Raw genomic sequence first — 7,619 nt, 5'->3', positions numbered from 1 at the left:
ACAAGAAAGTTGAACTGAAGGAAGGAGGTTAAAAATGCTTTTGTGTGTTTGTCTTTTCTGAGCCCTTGTGTCTTAGTTGTTGTCCCTTTAATGCATTTACCTCTCTGTTGGAGGTGATTCATATAATTATTTAATCAAAATAGTGATGTGTAATGCCTGCTTTTTTAGTTTTGGTTCATTTAACATAATAATACAGATTAATGTTATTATTAATCATGACATCTCATCATGCAGGTAATGATGTTTTGTTGATTAACATATTAGCTTTGATAATTCCTATTTCATATGAAAAGTGATAGTAAACATGAGGATATTGCTACGTAAAAATGAGTATGTTCTCCATCAAAGTGAAGCAGCTCATTTGAAGGTTGAAGGAAATGTAATAATAATTGATCATGTCCATGCCAATGTTGATCCCCATTAATCATGTTTAACAAGGAAGTTGAAAAATGACAAAGTATCATCAAGTTATAATGTTTCTGACAATATTTGAAAATGTTTAATAGAATACTTTCTGCACGTTTAAAAAATGCCATGAAACAGAGATAAATGGGATGTGGGTTATGGAAAAAAAGTCTTCATGTTAGTCATTATCATCCACCAATATTCTTTTGTATTATGGTAACAATAAAGTGTGAAGGTATCACAGAAAATGGCACAGAGGCTCAGTGGCTAACTCTATCATCACACAGCAAAAATACCGCAACATATTTTATCTCACAACAAAAGAGGAGGTGCTGTTGAACTGAATATCAGCACAGGTTTGACTTGGTCGTAGACAGAAAGCCAAAGGTTCCAAAGCTCAAAGACTATACTTTGCTGGTACAAGGTACACCAATAAGTCTACATGCGTGCACAGAAAGCTGTAGAAAAGCTAGGAGAAGAGAGGAGAGACATATTTCACAATATGTTGAAGAACTTTCACATTTAGAAAATAACATTGATTTAAAATCAATACTGGCGTGAAATTGCCATCATGTTTCCCTGTTAAAACGTTTTTTTTCCACCTTGAAATGAAAAGCAACATTATGAATATCTACAAAGTGTTTTATTCAGACAACAGTCAGGATTCATATTTGTATCATTTTGATAATGCTTTTTAAGAGGAAGCCTTTTTTAGACAAAGCAAAGCCTACTGAACATAATTTTCCCTTCTCTGTCTGTATGAACCATGCTTCTGTTTTATGCTTGATATAAATGTACAAAAGGGGAAGCATCAATCCCACAACTCGCCTGAGAAACATGCGGCTCCCTGCAGGCTTTGTGTCAGAGCTTCACTTGAAGGCAGGTGTCTTCTCTTTGTGTTTGAGACAGAGGAGTGGAGTGCTGCGCTGCTGAGGAGATCGATCCACACAGGGAAGTGTTGTCTCTGCCTCTGCATGACACGAGGTCCTAACATAAAGAAAGAGGTCACCCAGCTAGAGTCAGGCCGACACACCTGTGTCCATTAGGCATTGTGTGCAGGAGTTCCTATTCACATAGATGCACATAGACAATAAATATGACTCAGATGTGTACATTTCCGACACTATCCGTCTTTATTTCTTTTTTTTTAATTTGAAGTTTTTTTCAACAGTGATTGGATTGTCCTCTGGGGAGCTGTGCATGTGCATTTAAGAAGGATGAAGTTGCCCTGAAACATCTTATATACAGTAGGATTACCTGAGTTAAGAGCCTATACTTGTAATGATTCAATGCCTTAGTAATGAGGTTTAGATTGTTAATTCATAAATTGGGCCATATCACATATTCTGTCATTATGCACAGGGTAATATAAGTTATATAGTCAACAATGTTTCATGTTTAAATATATAACGTAAAATCCTCGTTTAAAAATCTAAAACATGAATCCCACAGGGATCAATCCTAGGATCAATATTCTTTAGTCTATATACTGTATCAATGACCTTCCAGAGTCACGTGAAGTGGCCAGCCTCCAAATGTATGAAGATGACACAGTCATATATGCTTCTGGACAAACAGCCAATGTCAAGTTAGATCAACTATCAACACAATCCATTGCATGTTGTCTTAAAAACTACTGTCTGATGCTAAATGTAAAAAAAAAAAAAAAAAAGAGAGAGAGAGACGGCCAGCTTTAACTGTGCTAAAATCAATGACCAGTCAATTATTTAGGTATCTGAGGACAAATATTACTACTGATAGAGTTCTGTCTGAAATGTGACAAACATATATATCAGAACAATGAAAGGATCTGTACACACTTAGACTCATCAGAGACTCAACATTTAATGCAGCTTAAACATTTATGATCTATGATCTCTCACATCTCATCTATGACAAAACCCCTACAATTGTGCACTCAACATATTGCTTATGGCCAGCCTCCTCTGGTTCTCTGTGATATGATGAAACCCTTAAAGGCCCTTGGATCCTCAACCAGAAATACGACAGCAGAAAACTGTAAAGTGCCATACCGAAGTACCTCCTTTAGCGAGACAGCCCTTGCTATAAAAGGATCCAACTTATGGAAAACCCTTCCGGCCAAAGTTAAGATAAACTACCAGAGTTGTCAACATGTTAAAAAGAAATTGAAATAATTTCTTAAAACAACCAATCATGTAGTCATGTGTAGTTGCTGTGCTAGTGGGAAGGGAGGGGGTGGGAGTGGAAGGTATGTGTATAACTGTATTCACTGTATATGTATGTAGGTGTTTAGATAAGCTCTTTTGGCAAACATGTTCTCCATATGTGTTCTCTATATATGTTTACCATATATGTTGTGTATTATATACTGAAGGCCTTTTCAGGGACAGACATTGGAAATTAGCATTAGCTGTTAGCTGTATTTCTATTCAGTTCCACATAAATACTGCATCTGTCCCAAATAAAAAGAAGAGAAAGAAAGAACGAAAACAATATTTCTCTCACAATACTGTTCGGTTTACACATAATACACATAATAAATAACTTTTCTTTAGTTGCACAACCTGGTTCAAATGAAGACATTTAGCTTTTTTTTTATCTCTGTAAGCTGCTTTTGCTGATCAAACTTTGTTCGTGCAAAACACAAAATGTGCTTTGAGCATGTGGCATCAGTGGAGTCACACTAAGAGCTACACTTTATAACACAGTAATGGTAATACATTTTTTCTTGTCAGCTGCTTGATTGAGTTGGGGAGAGAGATAGTGAAGGCAGCGCTGAACTTAGCCCTTGTGATGTGTTTTTCCCTATGGGCTTACTATATCCAGATTAAGGGAGAGTTCACAGATAGGCGACAAGCTCCAGCACCCATATCCAATCAGACGGTTCCCTCAGGGGAGCCATGTGGCACACACATATGTGGCCGCAGCCTCGCAGCATGACACCCCAGTGTCCTCCAGGAGTCCTCCATGAGGATCATAGGACGCTGTGAGCAAGAGTGGAGCACTTTGACTGAAAACTGGGTGACGTGTTTGAAGATTAGGCGGTGCATTTATGAACACTGGGAAAAAATGTGTCATGGTTTATATTGTGTTCTCTCTGCAGCGTGAGTACAAGTAGGAAGACAAGAGGAGGAGGGAGAGCGCTCATGTGCTGCCGTCTGCCTTTTTGAAGGCTCACACTCTTCAAGGCTCTCCTTCCTTCTGCTCAAAAGCCTTTCTCAAAGTCTATTTGTAACACTGCTTACTTCTCTCCTACTCGCTTTATCCGACAGCACAATGCCAGTGCTGAATCTGCTTCTGTGTGCACTGTAATGAATATGTGCGTGTGTGTGTGCATGAAAGTTCTTTATATGGTCCAAGTGTATGCACCACTGCCAGCTCAAGAATGTGTCATATTTTCCCTATCAAAAGGAGACACAAACTGTATAATGTACATCCACCTCCTGAAGATATTTAGGAAGACTCCCGTCATTTTCCTTTTATCAATTCCATTATGAATTTCCTCCATTGCAGCTTCATATATATATATATATATATATATATATATATATATATATATATATATATATATATATATATATATATACACCTTTCCTCTGCTTCAGGACTGCATTACATTTTATGAAAAACCTCACACAATGCCAAAGGGGCCCCCCAGAAAACCAAATAACCCAGCACCACTCCCCGAGCCATCACACTTGATCCGTGTATGAATGAATCACACTATGCTACCATTTTTCCCTCTCATCTAACTTCCTGCCCCCCTTACAGAACCATAGCGAAGCCATAGCTCATATTTCCTCTGACAAAAGAGGTGACAGTGAAAGGGGAAGTGAAAAGGCTATAATAAATGCTACGGGAGAGGTACAAGGAAGAGAGTGTGGCGTTTGAAAACGGTAACCTTTTTCAGATGCTGATTTAGTATTCATTATTAATGACCTTTCCCTACCTGAGCAAAGCTGTTGCCAGGAAGCCCCCTTCATGTTTGTGTCTGCCAGGAGCCGGGGGCAGATGCTGCAGCCTTGTTCAGGCTCGTTCGCTGATGGATTTCTACACTTGGTATGCGTCCTTTCACACAAATACTGTTTAATTTGTCCCACTGAGTCCACTGGGTAAGTAAAAAACAATATGAACACAGTGGGAAAGGTGTTAAAGTGCAGAAGGGCATGCAAGACTAAAATTCGGGGTCAGGCAGGGGAGATTGCTGTTTTGTTTTAATTTTTGATATTTACATTGTCTGACTGTTTCCTGGAAGGAGGTTAGACAGGGTACAGGGAGAGAGAAAAATTTGCGATGCATAATTGGACCAAAAAAGATAACTTCCAGGATTGTGTAATCAACCTTTTATCCGTATCTGGAAATATCCGCTCAGCGTTCCTACCATACATTTTGAGACAAATCTCTGTTCGTGGGCATTTCAAAGTTCATCAATAGACTAGCAAAACTAAGAGATGACTGACCTATTTCCCCAGTCTGTAACTCTTAAACAGTCATTTGTGATGTTCATTCACAGTTTCATCACTCTTGCTCACTTTGCATGTTTGCAAATCTGGGCCCCACTGAATGGCAGGTGTGCACTGTAGTCTGATTTAATAATGAATATAGCTCCTCTAACACAAACATATCAGAGTGGTTACTTTCAGTGACAGAACTGGATATGTGGATGTTTCGGAAAATATCCTCATCACTTTAAGTGACCACGCCCCTAATTGGGCTTTTAGAATTGATCAATTAAAAAAGGGTAAGGTTTGATCTTCTCTACTGGTGTCATGAATAGAAATATAAGCAAAAGAAACCAAACCACATTTCTTTTTAATAAAATATTTTCTACAAAGATGTTTTGGAGATAGCCTCAGGTGGACACTCCAGGAACTCCACTTCTCTACACTACTGCATTTGAGCACTGAAGACTTGCTGCTTGCTGTGTCCTGTACCTGTCCATCATAGAGCCTCATATACAGTAAAAGTGCTCAAAAGTACCTATATAAAGCCGAACTATTTTCAAGCCAAAGTATGGACTTTTGTTCAAGAACATACCGCTTTCAAATTGAACAAGATAAATATGTTTGTACAAAAAAACACAACAAAGAGCGGTTCTCTAGGTTCATGTAATATATGCTTCACAATGGCTCCCACACTGGCAGTATGAGGAACCGCTTACTTCCTTTCAGGCGTCTCCCATTTAACGTTTTCTATATCATCAAAAAGCATTTTTCATGCTAATTGAACTTAAAGTGCAACCATGCGCAGTGCACACAGTGAGTGAGCACCCATAGGTGTGCATGTGTGTGTTTGTGAGTTTGAACAATTACCTCAAATGTGTTCATCCAGGCTTGGTGTTCTATTCACAGAGACTTCACACTGACAATGCTTCCTACACCGTGAAAGACATACAACTAAGCACATTCCAACTTGACTGCAGTACAGTAAAACTGATCTATCTATCTCTCCCTCCACCTGCCTGTTTATCAAGCAATCCCTTCCATCATTCTGTCATCCTTTTGTCCGTCTGTCTCCATTCATCTGTCATTATCAGACAAAAAATGTAACACATACTTCCTCTCTCGAGCCGATAAGACTGTACATCACTCAGGAGCAAACCGCAGGGGCCCCCGGAAAGACACACACGCAGCAAACTCTGCTAGCACTCACCTCAATTACACCATCATTTCTTTTGTTGTCGTTTTTCTGTCTAAGACTTCAAACATATTTCTGTGCAGCCTCTTTTGTCTCTCAAAAAGCCAAATTATTATAATGCAATCACAGACTCTGCTCTGTGCCAGGGATTTAACTGCACCGTCAATATTCGCTATCACGCCCCCTTAGCAGCTATAATTAGACTGCTTACTGGGATGCTGTTGTGGAGAACTTCAGCCAAACTAAAGTCTCACAGCCTTCTAAGCGAAGAGAGCTATGAGAAAAAAAACTATTAAAAGACATTTCTTGCCATCATCATGTAATGTATGGGACTGTAGACCTGAAAGAACCTGTAGTTCATTGATATTCAGAGGTTCACTCTCAGCTGCGTTTTATCACAAAACACATGCTAAAGGTGCTCTATGGAGGGAGTTAGCACTGAAGAGGTTCTAAAAGCACAGCAGTTGTGAGTGAATCATAGTGTACATATGACACAAGGCTGGATGCATCATTCATCCACTTTACAGTTGTAATCCTAAAGTTCAGTCCTCTTTAATTGGATGACACCAGAGGAAACTAGAGTTCCCAAAAACACTGCAGGGTGCTCAATATCCTTGAGCAAGTACTTTGTACGAAATGTCTATGCATGCCATCTGGTGTATTTGCTTACAGTTAAAGCCAAAGAAGCACAAAACCCCCCCAAAACAATACATAAATAGCCACAACAGCAATGGCAAAACAGAAAACAAGAACACCCAAACATCATGAGAAGTCAAGCAACATAAGAATTTAGCAACATGAAGTGAAAAAAAGAGGCGCAAGAAGTAAGTCGATATGAGCAATCAAAAGAGACAGAAATGATAAAAAGAGAGAAAAGGCAAACAAAAACAGATAACGGGAGTCAAATAAAAAGGTAAAAGCAGCAGAATGTGATAAAGGTGTTAAAATCATAGACTGTAAAAATAAAAATCAGATCAAATCAGTGAAAAAGATTTAAAGCAATAGAATAAATTAAAGCCATATATGAATATAATGTATAGTGTCAAACATGCTATAATGCTTTGGTATGTCCATACTAATATTGAGTATTTTTGGCAATTCAAACTTATCAGCAGTGTTTATGAATCTGTCCCCATCATTAGTCTGTGTTGTGAGGTTTTCATGTTATAAAAACACTTACTAACCAGTTACTTTATATACGTACAGTACCTGGTTTTCACTCACAAACAGCAATAAGCATACAGCTTCCTAAAACTGCAAAGGAAATAATCAACAATAAACTTTGTGACTTTGTTATCTGATAGGAGCCTTGTAGCTTCAATAACACATGATCCATCTATTTATGCACATGTGAAAGTCAACAGTCTCCACAGATGGCTGCTCATGTGATTAGTTATGGTACAAAAATATATTTGTAATCGGTTAATATCCTGCTATGTGAAAATGTGGAAATGAGTTAAAGAGAAGCCACCTGCCTACGGCATACAACTTATACAACTATATGCAACTGTGTGTGTGTGTGTGTGTGTGCGTGTGTGTGTGTGTGTGTGTGTGTGTGTGTGTGTGTGTGTGTGTGCGCGCGTGCACGTGTGTGT

Source organism: Symphodus melops, assembly GCF_947650265.1.
Source record: "Symphodus melops genome assembly, chromosome: 4".
NCBI lineage: Eukaryota > Metazoa > Chordata > Actinopteri > Labriformes > Labridae > Symphodus > Symphodus melops.
This window is presented reverse-complemented; position numbering follows the sequence as displayed.